This window comes from Rhagoletis zephyria, unplaced genomic scaffold (assembly GCF_001687245.7).
Source record: "Rhagoletis zephyria isolate East Lansing unplaced genomic scaffold, Rhagoletis_zephyria_1.1 Rzeph_scaffold_02002, whole genome shotgun sequence".
Lineage (NCBI taxonomy): Eukaryota > Metazoa > Arthropoda > Insecta > Diptera > Tephritidae > Rhagoletis > Rhagoletis zephyria.
Window position 1 is genome coordinate 23,067 of NW_016159086.1, and position 12,588 is coordinate 35,654.

General features: G+C 34.4%; 1 long non-coding RNA gene across 1 annotated transcript in view; it reads right to left on the reverse strand.

The window, feature by feature from the left end:
* Positions 1 to 1,356: 1,356 nt before the first annotated feature.
* Positions 1,357 to 12,588, reverse strand: part of LOC108365799 (uncharacterized) — a 13,026-nt gene continuing 1,794 nt past the window's right edge. Inside the window, exons 2-3 of the long non-coding RNA XR_001848003.1 lie at positions 10,003 to 10,007; positions 1,357 to 1,465 (exon numbers count right to left, since the gene is read on the reverse strand). This is a non-coding gene — a long non-coding RNA (uncharacterized LOC108365799). The remainder of the gene's footprint in view (positions 1,466 to 10,002; positions 10,008 to 12,588) is intronic.

Genomic DNA, 12,588 nt, shown 5'->3' on the forward strand with positions numbered 1-12,588 from the left:
GTGCTCAAATATCTGACTTCGGCGATTTCAGCATCACCTCACTCAGTGTTATACCAACATCCGTTTCTTTTTAGTCTGCAGGTGGCCATGAAGGCTTCCCCACGTATGGTGACGGTAAGTTCACCAGTGCGTCAAGAGCACTATACACCTATCAAAATATGAGATTTAATTTTATTTTTTATTTTTTTTTCTTTATTGTTTGATCTTGTTGAAAGTTAATTTCCTAATAAATCAAAAATTGTCTTTTCCAATAACAAACAAATTCATAGAACAATAAATTTAAATTCAAGAATGTAAACAAGCGTAAAAACATACAGTTTAATTACCCTGCTTTTATTCCCCCTCCAGTAAAACGATAAATTAATTAATGTTAAATGTTTTTTTTTTGAATTTGGCATCGCTAGTGAATTAGAGTTTTGTGTTGTACCAGAAATTATATTTGCAGGTTTGCGTAAATCTATTGAAACCGTTTAATCATATTTCCATGTTGACTTTTGAAGACTTTGTTATTCTTCGAAATAATTTTAAATGGTCCTTCATAAGGTGATTGCAAATTTGACTTGTGAATAACTTTAACAAAAACGTACTCCAACGTATCCAAATAGGACCAAAGAGTATTCTCCATTGTGATGTACAACCTTCGATCTAACATTTGATAAATATTTTCTTAGCTTAGAAAGAGTTTCATTTGTATTATCAACTTCATCATTATAACTGTTCGTTACAACTAATTAACCCGGTAATCTTAATGTTTGTCCATAAACTAATTCTGCAGAAGAGTGTTTTGAATCTTCTCTAAAAGCATAAACAGACGGCAACGTTGATCCGGATTAACGGCGCAACTGATCTGATCAAATTTGTGCCTTGACAGACGGCAGTCATGCGGATTTACGAGCCGCGAGGTCGTGGGTCGAATCCCACGGCAAGTACAATATTCATTTAATTTTTTTTTTTATTCATTCAATTATAAATTCTATATTTTTTTAAGTTGTTTTTAATCCCTGGTCAAAGCAACATCGCAAAAAATATAGAAAAAGGTTTTTTCTTAACAGCGGTCGTCCTTCGGCAGGCAATGGCAACCCACCGAGTGTATTACTGCCATGAAAAACAGCTTCTCATAAAAATCCAATCGCCGTTCGGAGTCGGCGTAAAACTGTAGGTCCCTCCGCTTTGTGTGACAACATCAAGGCGCACGCAACAAATCGGAGGAGAAGTTCGGCCAAACACTAACATATGTGTAAGCGCCAATCTATTATTATTATTATGTTTTTAATTAGTTGTCTTTGACTTTTTTAGTAATTTCAGATCGAACAGACGTTGCACTATACCGAGCTTTTATCAATCTTGGTAATGTGATTCCATACCATGATACAAAAAGTTGAAGGTAAAACCGCTGAGAGGCAGCCTGAACATATTTGAAGTTTGCTACCATAATAAGAATGTTTTCAAATTTTCAATCTCACAACTTTGAATATTTTCATCTATTAATTTTTTGTTTTACTTTGATTTGGCATTTGAGTTGCTCTAAGAATTTCAATTTTATAAAGTAGACAAACTTCAAAAAATAAATGATGGCCGACGAATTGAGCGAGCGGTTTTACCTGTAAATATTTGTATCATGATTCCATACTTTACTTTTCTGCGTAAAAGCAGAAAAAAAGAAATAAAAACCAATCAATGTCGTTACACTGTATATGTACTGTGTTTATACGGTTTGAATACAGTACGATGCCATACCAGTATCAAATACGCATAGGAAATAAAATTTCGCGCAAACGATACATAGAGTCACTAAACAGGAAATATACTTAAATAGAATTCTAGGAACAATATGGTTTGTATGAAAGATGTTATTATGATACATTAAGGGCCAGTTGCTCAAAGCATGATTAACACTAATCATCGGTTAACATCGTTATCGACGTTTTCGACTCCATGCATATAACACGGTGTCGGTAACGTCGATAACGATGTTTAACCAGGGATTAGTGTCAACCAGGCTTTGAGCAACCGGCCCTAAGTGGTATCGAAAGAAAATATGTATCCCATATGTATCAATAGTATCGTCACCTTAGTATCGAATACCCATTTACCCGGTATCGAAACCATAGTATCGATACCAAGATTATATCAGTGGTATCGCAACATCCTTATGTATATCTTCTCCAGCCATCAGTATTTGATGATATGCACAAACAAGATCAACTTTTGAAAATATTTGTTTGTTCTTTAAATCATTAGTTAAATCATGAATGTGAGGTAACGTATAACGATCTGGAATAGTAATGCAATAAAGTCTTCTGTAATTTCCACAAGGTCTCCAATCATTTGGTTCTTTTTTAGGAACTAAATGTAAAGGGGATGCAATGTAATAGTGTGTGAAGGTCTACATATACCTGTTTTAACTAAAAATTCAAATTCTGTGTTTGCTATTTTAAATTTAATTGGATCAAGACGAGGAGGTTTAGAGAAAGGTAGCACTCTTTTTGTTTCGATTCTGTGAACCGTTTGGTGTTGCACTGGTTTAGTGTAATCTGGTTCACAAGTGATTGAAGGAAAATAATTTAAAAGTTTAGAAAACTTATTTTCAGAAATTGGAATCGCAAAAACCAGATGATCCAGAAATTTTCAATTTTGTTGTTGAATCAGTAATTTCTCTATTTTTAATATCAACTAATATACCAAATCTCTATAAAGTTAGCGCCAATGATTGGTGTTGAAATATCCGCTAATATGAAATTTTTAAAAGTTTTGTACCATAAGTTTTAATAGAAGAACCGTTAGCTTCAGTCGAATTAAGATCTGAATTTCTTTTATGTTATTTGAATTTTGAAGAAGGGGGTCCACTGGACTACTTTGGGAATCACTGATTTAGATGAAACTTACAGTCGTCGTTCTAAAAGGGAAAAATAAATTGTATTTCTAAACATAAATTAAAAGAAAAAAAAAAAAAATTATGAAATTAGGTAGAATTAAAAGAAATTAAGTAAGAATTGTTTGAGTTGGTATTGTGAAAACACAACAGCAACCTAAAATCAGGTGAGGTAGAAGTGATAGCTATTTTGGTGAATAAGACTTGACCATCATCAGACGTCCTTCCGGGACAAGGATTCGAATACCCACCTTGTCTGTCCGCGGCAGTTGTGAGTAGTTGGTCATCAATCAAATCGGCTATCGATTCCCTATGCATTGGACAATGCTGTCAAGACAATAAAGAAATACGTATTAGTTGTCAAACACGCTGATAATTGTCTCCGTGGCGTAGGCGTCCTGACAATAGTTAAGGCAATTCATTTTGAGCAAAATTCCGAACGTGAACGTTGAATTATAAGTTGCAGAAATACGCATTTTGAGCGAGCTATTTGAGCTAGCCACTATATAATAAAAAAGAAGGGACAAAATTACATACACATCAACGTCTCGCTTATTATTACAGTTATTTTGTTATGAATTTCTCTTCTTTCTTGCACAAGACGTCAAAATTGTTGTCTGCATACGTCAAATCATTGTCCGAGTTACTGTCTTCAAAATAATCAAGACAGTGATTGAGACAATTGAAGAAGTATGAATGTATTAATAAAAGAGTCTGCATGTATTGCTATTGTCATGACAGTATTGTCCGGTGTAAACCCTAAGTAAACAAGGATAAACGTAACAATAGGTTTGTTCCACACGAGCCCATGGGATCCCAAACAGCCCAAAAGGCGTTCCCACGCTAGAAAAATGGGTAATAGAGAGCGAATACGAAGCTGATATGTACTTACATGTATGTATATAAACTAAATAATTTGGTTCTGCGAAATCTTAGTTCAACAAAAATAATTAGTCTCGCAAAAATTACAATTCAATTTGAACAGAAGAAATGTATTTTTGAGAATAAATAATTATTCAAATCGATTCATAAATTTGGTCCAAGCCTAGACATATATACATTTTTTATATGCGACACGGAAAGTTAACACGGACCCACGGATCGAAAAAATCCATTTATAGTTTTTTAACGATTCTTATAGACGGTGCTGCACTCTTAAAAGTAAATGAATGCACGGATCTTTGTAGATAAAAATGAGCAATTTTGGGTTATGAGATATTGCTAATAGACCACCTCTGCAATTTCGATTTATACATGTACACATACCTAACTATAACCCATCCAAATCATTTACACTAATGTTATGTAGTAGCGTTTCCAAAGCTTCTTATTCCCATGCCACAATTAAGAGTCTACCATTTGGTGAGTTCGTACTGACATCACCTTCGCTTATTTCACCATGGGGCTAGGTCAAATTTTGACAGCTTCTAAATATGTATACACATTATCGCCCCTGTTCTGCATTTCGACTCAACTTGAAACGACACACATTGTAACTAATTTTTTGGTGGTCTTTTCAATTCCGAGTGCGATCGAACAAGTTCGAAATCGTTTTCGAATCGTTTTCATTTCGATTCGGTAATAAGTTGCAACAGCTGTTGTCAGTTATTTTTGTAAAAATTAATTCAAATCTGTATAAAACTGAAAAAATTCCAGTGCCAATAATTTTTTGGATGTGCCAAGGCAAGAAGACGTGCTATTGCGCTCAAAACAAAAAAATCGTCAGCTAAGGATGCATGTGACGACGCCGTGCCATAAAGCCATAAGAAATAACGCCATACAGCATTATTTCAATTTACATATATATATATATATCTAATAACTTCGTGAGGAATTAATTCAGTAACCTCCTTTTTCCGTTGTGCACAAATTGAGTAGTCTAAATCACCTTAATAGGAAATTAATAAATCAGTCGTAAGTACTAGATTATTTCAAACTGTCATCATAACAGAGCGCTGTTAAAGATTAACAGACTAGGATTTTAGTATTGTGGGTGATAGGGCTTCCGCCAAATATTTCTTTCTTTCTATTTTTGATTTCGAGACGTGCATATCAAAATTAGTAATAATAAACAAGTAGCCGATTTTCTACAGTGCGTAACATACTACTTAAACACGTGTGCTGTTGGCCACATGCTGACACCTATCTACTTTTGCTTATTTTATTTAGATCTTGTTAGTGAACTAAAATATAAAGCGAAATAGGAGTATTTTCTTCAAAAGCAAAAAGAAAAAAAACTCACACCAACGATTCCAGCTCGGTGATTTTTGAGGGTACATAGTGGTGGGGGGCACGGCTGAGCCCATCAACCACCTATTTTCTCAGCATCATCATCATCAAAGTTGCGGGTATGCGCAAGGAAACAACCTAATGTTGTTTGTGAAACTGGGAATATTGAATCAATCAACCTACTATAAGAACGCGAACGTTCCCTCTTACCAGGCAATAAGTCCAGCCTGTGAAGAAGACAGAAAACGTAGTGCCAAATACGGAAACAAACACTGCATAGAATAGCTTAAATCTAATTACATAAAGAAAATCGTAAACCTAATCTTAAAACTACCTTAAACTATACTAAAAGAAGTACAAAAAAAAAATAGTAATACTGCCTTAATGTATGTGAAAAGAGGGCGCTCCTTTAAAACGTATAGACCTACATATACGGATAGGCAAAAAGGAAACTAAAAGCTACATGCATATAGATGGGTCAATTACAGTCAACACCGAAAAAAATAATGTAAAAATTCGGGAAACATTTAACAAATTTTAAAGACTTTCGCAAATTAACTAAAAAAAAAAAACAATCCCAAGTGAATACCGCTAAAGACCTTAACAGTACTGTACCTTATATGTTGCTTAACAGCACTGTTAACAAGTCATAATTAAGTTTAATAATTCGTCATTCTTTTGGTTGAATACTAGTTTTGTTTTCCATTCGTATGCATACCTAATTTGTTACATTCATAAATTCATCCATACGCACATATATGTATATGTGCATACGTATGTATGCCGCGGGCTGAATTAATTAGTACAAGAGCGTGTGAAGAAAATAGGCAAATAACCGGTTTTGAGAATTTCAGCAATCGAAAGCACATTTTCCTAAAGAGTGCCTGTCGGCAGAAGCGGGAGTTTAATGTAAAAGCTGTGATAGACGGCAAAGCTTATGCATATACATATGCTCTGGCACACATATGCTCATAATAATTTTGACCTAACAGACGGCAGTTATGTGGATAAACGAGCCGCAAGGTCGTGGGTTCGAAACCCACGGCCAATTGAATTTTAATTTATTTCGTTTTCATTCTTTTTTTATAAGTTCTATATTTTTTTAAGTTGCTTTCAGTTTGTTGTTGTTGACTTTTTACTAAAATTCAACTGTAAAAATTTAAATTAACTAATAGTAAAATAAAAAATATGATATAAAATCAGCAAATGAAAACAAAATAAAGTAAAATTAAATATATAGATAAAAAAAATAAAAAAAATATAAAATAAATAATAAAAACAAAAACAAATTTCGCAATAGCTCCAACCGAGTATCGAACCTGGCAGCTACAGGCTTGTAGCCCGTAACTCTTACCACTCGGCTCCGCGGACGCGGAACTCGCGCGCTTTGTTTGCTTACTTGTACAAAAGACAACAGCTGGCCATTTTTACCAGTGTTGTTAACGAAAACTGCCCGGATCCGAGTTAATCCCCAAAAATTTCGTGCATTTGTTCGGCTGCTTATCCGCATTTTAAAGAGAAAAATGCATGAGTCAAGGCAAATAAAGGCTGTTTATGCAAATAATCGAGCCCGTTTGTCAACTGTATAAGTCTCTCTTCAAGTTATTTTTGTCAATTACATATTTATTATGTTCATTGCCTATTTTCCACCACATGATGATGATCCGTAGGAGAAGCTGCATAGGTACAGTAAATTCATGGGACACCTCCCACTATCATATTAAGTATTTTGAGTTATTAAGGTAAATTCTGTTAGTTAGAACACATTAGCTACAGCAACCGAAGAAGAAATATATTTAATAATAATAGTAAAACAAAAGTTAAACATCTTCGGCTAAGGATAAGGTCTATTTGGAATTTAAATACTAAATTAGTTGTAGTTGGTGATGGTAGGGTGAAGATCAGACTAGTATTAGTTATAAACTTAATGTTAAATTTAGTCAGCATGGCGCATATTCATAGTCATATTTAGTACTCAACTAAGTCTAAACTATTCTAAGTCACAACTAAAGCTATTCATAGTCGCCTTAAGCAGGGATCACACGATTTGTACATTTGTACACAAAATGCCAAATTTAGATTTGTCCACATTTGCGCATTTGGATAGCGATGTACAAATGATTTGTCTTTCGATCAGACGATTTGGCTGCCAAAGATCCAAATGATTTGGCACACATTTGCGCACAGCAGTAAAGTGACAAATATTGTCCACATTCATTCACACGATTTAACCATTTGGTCATAAATACTTAAACAGCTGATCCGGTGTCAACCATACTTTTGCATTTATGATTTCGTGAGATTTGAAGTGAAATAAACAAAAATAATATATACGCACAGGTACTCAGAATTTTGAATACACCCTCAAAATCTGGGCTAAAAAACGCATTTTTCATAGGTTGAAGCATATACTTGCTCGTAACTTTATTTCTGTTTGCCCGATGAAAAATACTTACATATGCCATTTAAGAGAAAACATTTCGTTGTTTACAACCATTTATAAATGGTAATTTGTCTTGAGAATGGCCACCCTATGTATGTATGAAGTCTACCACATATTCGCGTTTTTTAGTAGTTTTATTTTTGCTCAACACAATTTTCTTAATTTTAAGAGCAAACATTGTCCAACACTAAACACTAACAACAGGCAGAATGGGAGGATAAAATAAACCGTAAAATATTAAATTTTCTCAATATTAAATTTTTCGACATCAAACGTGGTTTTATTGTGTTAAATTGCAAAATATATGATTTATAAAAAGAATTAATAGCGAAAATGATAAAAACCGGCGATTTTTGTGAAAGGATTAGCAAATTTCATTGCATCTAAAATTTCTAAAGCGTTGTTTACTTTTACTTGAGAATTGTCAAAACGGCAAATCCCAAGTAGCATTTCTGGAACGAGCCACATTTGTTCGCTACATCGTGATGTGATAAAAAGAAAAGCTGGCAGCACTCCGCAAGGTTGCAGAAATCTTTCAAAATATGTTCGAAACTGTCAAGGAAGAAATTGCCAAAACTCAATGCAATTTTTATCAACTTCAATCTTGCACTTTATTAAACTAAAATGAATTTTGTTTTAGATTCTAATTAAAATGTTTGCAACTTAGGTGAAATCTTGCAATTTTTTTTTAATTTTTGTACAAAGTTTGATCCAAAACCTGAGATCTACCACATTTTTTTGAAATCTACCACATTTTTTCCAGATTCTACAACACAATTTTTTTTGAGTCCGATCACTGATTCCTTTGCCATTTCTTAAGCAAAGCGAAATGTCTTATCTTGAATCACATACATATATACGTATTTTTCACCGGGTAAACAGAAATAAAGTTGCGAGCAAGTATACCTGTGCGTCACCCTTTGAAAAACGCGGATTTTGACCTTAAGCCAGATTTTGAAGGTGTATTTAAAATTCTGAGTATCCAGATTTTACTGCTTGAATAGACCTACAACAAGTGTGAACCTCGAAAAAACTATATAAATTTTTTTTGTCACACAGTGTAATTTAGGTCGTCTTTAATAATCTGTATATCGTCGTTTAACGTACAAAACCGCGTATCAACAGAAAGGCAAAACCGCGTATGTGAGGTTGCAAAAATTATTTTCTAGAGAGTAAAAACACTCATATTTCAAAATGGTTCTCTTATTTATAAAGCAATCGCATTTTTGGATAGTATATTTCAGGACGAATGGATAAGGATTTATTCTGTAACTGTACTTTATACGACGATATGCATGTACAGTGACGAGCAAAACTGTAACATGGTGTAACACTTTTTATTTCAGCCGCCGCTATCTTTCCAAGTTCTAGCGACTTTCATACTTTTGTTGTATATTCTTATTGGTACACCCCTACTCCCTCTCTCATAACGATTTGAAGTCAATCCAACAACAATAAACAAACCAGCAGACAAAAATGTAAGTTAAGGCAAATGTTACAGTTTTGCACTCACTCTCAGTTTTGCATTTTATAGTTATCTTTTACTTAGTGGGAAGTCAGATGACTTTTTTCTGTATTGTAATTTATTCAAGAAGTGATCACCAATAAATAATAAATTTACTGCGGAAAGGCGGGACCGTAGGGAAAATGGCAAAAAATTGTGGAGCTCGCCATATGAAAATGTTAAGACTGAGAAAAAATATAGCCTAAAGTGTTACTAAGGACAAAGGAAGTCTGTCAAAAAATATTACAATCCGATATCTTGAGAACTTACCAGCAAGTAGCGGTGCAGCCACTATTACAGAAGCGCTTAAGGTATTAAAATTTAATGCAAATCAGTAGACAGTGAGGCGAAGAATTGCCAAATTGAGCGCAAAGGCATAATAAAAGAAGAAAAAACCATTTTGATCAAAATACATGTGCGAGAGTGGTATCATTTTGCCGGATCGCACGAAAACCGGACCGTTGCCTATTGGGATATGTTAGCCCTTACAGAATGCAATAAAAAAACACATTTTTAAGATTTAATGGAAGGTTAGTTGGTCTGACAAGACTAAATTAATCGCTTTCAGTCAGATGGCCGGGCATAGTATTGGATCAAAGACCCAAATTAAACCCATGCGCATCATGTGAGCAAACTGTGGATCACAGTGGTCGGTCAATAATCGTTTGGGGTTGTATTTCAAAAATGTTATTGACCCGTTTATACGCATTATGCGTAAGGAACAGTATCTGTTCATATTTCAACAAAATTTGCAAGATGTAGTCGAAAAAATTAAAGTTTCTGCTGAAAAAGCAACCAAAACACACTGCACATGTTCGCAAAGACTGGAACAAAAGCGAAAATTTGCTAATTTGGAATAACCTCCACAATCCGAGGACATGAATCTCATGGAGAATTCGCGAAATCAACTAAAAGCGCAGCTTACTAAGTATTCAAGTCCGTACAATGGAGTACATGAGCTGTGAAAGCAAACTAAGGATATGTGGGAGCCTATACCTCCAGAATTCTTATAAAAATACACATTAGGTATGCCAAATTGCAACCAGGAACTAATAAAAGCAAATTCATACTGAACATTGTGTTAATAATTCCTTTTTTTTCGTGAAAATTGTCAAAAAGTTATTAAAAATATATGAGTGCAAAACTGTAACATTTGTCTTAATTTACACAAGCGGGCCCATGCGCATTCTGCGCAGACAGAAATACACAGTAAACTCATCCCTCTTTGTAGCCACAGATAGAAGCAGACTGTTCTAATAGTTCGTGGAAATAATTATTCTTATAAACCCCTTATTTTTATTATACATATATTACAAAGCATTAATGAGATTTATAGTACATCAGAACTTATTTATACTTATTAGGTACATACATAAAAACATATTACAAACTGACTGATATATGAGTGTCATGAGTTCAGGGAAACATGGTGTCACTTTCTTTGTATACAATATTGGAGGAGAAAATATATTCAGAATTAACTTTTTGATTAAATGTTTCTTTAACAGAAAAAATTATATCTGAGAATCGTCGTACTCTAGTTTAAAACAAAATGGTCCTCTACCCGGAATATTGGCAAAGTTCACCTGCACTGAAGCAAACGCAAGACCGTTGTTAAATTACGGATATTCTCCAAATAGTTTTTTGTGATGTCATCATTGCGCTTTCAGCTCATCGCGGACAGAAATTGGTGGTAAACTGACCTTGCTCTTGTGGCAACAGATGGATGCAGTATTATCAGCTGCCTCGCCTGGATAAAGTTTAGCTGAGCAAAACTCACATATCTTCACCATGCGTTCAGCACAATTTGATTCTATCTCATCGTCTATAAGGAAGAGTCGTGCACCGCCATACGTCCTTGCACTTACATCTTCCCTTAATCGCTGAAAATATGATGACACCAAAACACTACTAAATTGGGGAGTGAATTTTTGCCTTTCTTCGGTCCGTTGTTTCTGCCTTTGGTTCCGCTTACATTCCCTAGCTCGTTGCAAATAGATCTGCCGTTGTTGCATACCTTGGTTTATTGGAAGGCAATTACGTTTTTTGCGATCAGCTGACACTCCCATACACTTTTTTCTAGGCATTTTTATGCGTAATTATATTAAATTGAATCCTATAGTAGTAAAAATGGTCATTACGATCAACAAAATAACTTTTTGAAATTATAAGGTTACCGATTTTATGTAGACTTTACGAGATAAACGCAATGGCTGCATTTCTTTATTCATTCTGAACGTTTGGAATACACTTTTTTGTTTATTTATTCTTTAGAACGTTCCTGATGATATGTTGACGTATATTTCAAACGCATTCTGTTTATTCTGGCTGTGAAATGGGATTATCCGGAATGTATAAAGAAACGCAGCCAATATGTCAGTATATTTAATGGAAAAATTTTCTGTAAATGAAATGTTGAATTGAAAATCACCAAAAATACCATAATACCAAACACCAATATGCTTACCATACAAATAATACTCGTAATAAATGTATTGCTTAGCAGTTCTCACAAAAGGAATCTCCGAATATTTTTCTGACAGGGTAGCCAGAAACAATATGTGCTGCAAATAAGATTGTGATGCGAAATTTACATAAAATACCATAATACCAATATACATATGAATGTACTTACCGTATCTACAATTCACGCGATAAATGTATTTCTCAGCTTTTATCATAAGAGGAAAAAGTGAATATTTTTAACTGACAGCGCAGCCTGCTACAATTCTTATAATTGAAATTCCTGCCAGCCACGGCTCACCTCTTTCCCCTAAAATTCAAACGATTTACTAACACATTCACAACTTTTTAGTCATCTCACCCACACACTTACAAATTTTTTGTTCGAACTGTCAAAAAATGTCCCTTTGTTAGAGCTACATACCCGATAAGAATTCGTACTCTAACAAGAATTCTATGCGTTAGAGCGAGCAAGTTAGAAACATCAGAGTTTTGATGACAGTATACATACTGTGAAGAAATGTCACTACGAAAATTTTGAAGGTAAGAATACGTATTTAACAATTTTATTTAATTATAATGTAATTTCTTATTTTAGATTGCAAAACAGCAGGACTTAGTCACATTCTTAAGGTATGTATTGAGACTTTTTATATGTTTATAAATTTTAATTGATATTTTTGCTTGTTTACAGATTCACTATCAGCACCTTCAACGCTTGCATCTTCATCGCCAGGAGCACCATTAGAACCTTCTGCACTCAGCTTCTTCATCGCCAGGAGCACCACCAGTACCTTCTACCCTCAGCTCCTTCATCGCCAGGAGCACCGTGAGTACCTTCCGCCCTCAGCACCTTCAACGCCAGGAGCACCTTCAAAGTGTAGGTCCAATAGACCGTTCGTTAAAATTAAAATTTGGTTTGCCGGGCGGAAAATAATGTGTTTTGGTCTAAAAATAAGCTGTGCAAAATTTTATTCGAATATGATAACTCTAAGTACTTGCGCGTTGCATTTGAAAATTTTGAAAACCATATGCACTCTGGGAAAAAAATTTCTAACAAAATAGTTGAAAGTCGTG